At 41.3% G+C, this 2,551-nt stretch overlaps 1 protein-coding gene across 1 annotated transcript in view; it reads right to left on the bottom strand.

Annotated features, from left to right (window-relative positions):
• Positions 1-1,580, bottom strand: part of LOC126492873 (chromodomain-helicase-DNA-binding protein 8-like) — a 20,341-nt gene extending 18,761 nt beyond the window's left edge. The window contains exon 1 of the mRNA XM_050129510.1: positions 1,490-1,580. The gene's annotated coding sequence lies outside the window, so the exon portion shown is untranslated. The remainder of the gene's footprint in view (positions 1-1,489) is intronic.
• Positions 1,581-2,551: the final 971 nt, after the last annotated feature.

Here is a 2,551-nt window from a genome sequence, read left to right as displayed (position 1 = left end):
AAAACAAAAAAAAAAAAAAAAAAAAAAAAAAAAAAAACCACAAACAAACAAAAAAACAAAAACCCCCCAAAAGAAGAAAGAAAAGAAAATGAAAATGGCGGCACAGACATGCTCTGTCAGCATCCGGGAATATTTAGGAAGATGGATTAACAAGTTCAAAGCCAGTCTCAGGCATATAGCAGAGTTCAAGGGCAGCCTAACTATGTGAGACTTGCCTCAAAACAAAAAACAAAGCAACCCCCACCAAAGTCAAGATCCTGCTACTCCTTAAAGAAGAGTTATAGGCAATTAATGAAAGAGGAAAAATCAGTCCTGTCTAAAAATGAGCCTCCCATAGGTAAGTCACCCCAGAAGGTCGGTCCTAAGCCCATATACAGGCAAGCAACAGTGTATGGACTCAGCAGGCGTGCACACACACTAATAATTAAAGAGGTCAATAATGTGAGGAATCAGGGGGCATGGGAGGAGCTGGAGGGGAAAGAAGAATTGAAATGATATAAACATAGCATTCCTGACTGAAATTAACAAAGAAAGGAAATTAAAAGAGAGAGAGAAAAAAATTCCCTACAGAATAGTTTAAGTATACTGGGAATTTAACCCATAGCTTTGTATATGCTTTGCAGGTGTGCTACCAAGCTGTATCCTTCACTCCTTACAATGAAAAATTTAAAATATAAAGTACAGCAACAAAACACAAAAAGAGTGAACTTTGAGCCAGGCAGTGGTGGCGCACACCTTCAATCCCAGCACTCAGGAGGCAGAGGCAGGCGGTTCTCTGTGAGTTTGAGGCCAGCCTGGTCTACAAGAGCTAGTTCCAGGACAGGCTCCAAAACCACAGAGAAACCCTGTCTCAAAAAAGCAAAAAACAGGGCTGGAGAGATGGCTCAGCAGTTAAGAGCACTGCCTGCTCTTCCAAAGGTCCTGAGTTCAATTCCTGGCAACCACATGGTGGCTCACAACCATCTGTAATGAGGTCTGGTGCCCTCTTCTGGCCTGCAGGCACACACACTGACAGAATATTGTATACATAATAAATAAATATTTAAAAAAAAAAAAAAAAAAAAAAAAAAAAAAAAAAAAAAAAAAAAAAAAAAAAAAAACCTGTGAGGACAATGTCTGGAACGTAGTAAACACTGAGATAGGCAGTTCAGGCACTAGAAAATAGTTGCAGCTGTAACATAAAAATACAGCTGGCTGGGTGCAGAAGAGATGGCTCAGAGGGCAAGAGCTCTGGCTGCTCTTCCAGAGGTCCTGAGTTCACAACCATCCATAATGAGATCTGGTGCCCTCTTCTGGCCTGCATGCAGACATGCAGAAAGAACAGATACATAATAAATAAATCTAAAAAAAAAATACAGCTGTCATGCAGATACTGGACATCCAGCAAATCACAGAATTAATCCTAATAAGAAAACCACCAATGCTACGAAATTCCCTCTAGGGGAGAGATAAAGCCTACGTGTGTGACACAGGAAACAGGAGCACCTACCGATGAATCAAAAGCCAAAGAAAGAGACAGTAAGTACCAGAATGGCCACAGAGTGCTGGGGGAAGTCATTCGAAGACCTGGGATCTCAGAGTCAAGATCTAAAAGGCAAGCAGAGAAGCAGGGTGACTTCTACTGGTGGCCTACAGCTTTCAGGGAAAGTTTGTCTTTAGTTTTTCTCCCAAGTTTTTCTCATATTTCTGAATATGAGCTCAGAAAATAGATTTTAGGGCTGTGGATAAATAATTTCACAAAACTATTTAACATTCATATGAATGTTGTAGCTCTTCCATGAATAAGAGTATTAAGTCTTACTATTTTAGTAATCTTCAGTCACAGTACTGCTTACAGAAATTCTCTTTTCTGCCAGGTGGTGGTGGTGTACACCTTTAATCCCAGCACTCGGGAGGCAGAGGCAGGTGATCTCTCTGAGTTCGAGGCCAGCCTGGTCAACAAGAGCTAGTTCCAGGACAGGCTCCAAAGCTTCAGAGAAACCCTGTCTCAAAAAACAAAAACAAAAATAAATAAATAAAAATAAAATTCTCTTTTCTTTCGTTTTCTTTTTTTCTTTGTGTGTGTGTGGGGGGGGAGGGGGGCTGAGACAAGGTTTCTCTGTATAGCCTTGGCTGTCCTGGAACCCACTCTATAGATCAGGCTGGCCTGGAACACACAGAGATCCAACTGTCTCTGCCTCCTGAAGGGAGGAGGATTAAAGGCATGTGCCACCACCAACCAGTTAGAAATTGTCTTTTCAGAGGTGTAAAGGTTTCCTTTAAAAGATACTCTTAGTATCCTCTTACAGAATCCGTTGTCTCATATAAAATGTCCACAAAATTATGCCCAGATGGGTACAATACCTTATCATCTAGTCCTACAAAAAAGGTTGTTGTAGTAGACTAGATTCATGTTTCCTGGTAATACAAAATCAGCTCAGCAGATATATTCTCTATCCACATCGAAAACGATGTGGCCAGTTTGATGGAGACTGGAGAGATGGCTCAGAGGTTAAGAGTACTGGCTGCTCTTCCAGAAGGCCTGGGTTCAACTCCTAGCACCCACGTGGTA

The sequence above is a fragment of the Alexandromys fortis genome, unplaced genomic scaffold (genome assembly GCF_014885135.2).
Source record: "Alexandromys fortis isolate MF-2015 unplaced genomic scaffold, M_Fortis_MF-2015_v1.1 scaffold_285, whole genome shotgun sequence".
Lineage (NCBI taxonomy): Eukaryota > Metazoa > Chordata > Mammalia > Rodentia > Cricetidae > Alexandromys > Alexandromys fortis.
This window is presented reverse-complemented; position numbering and strand designations above follow the sequence as displayed.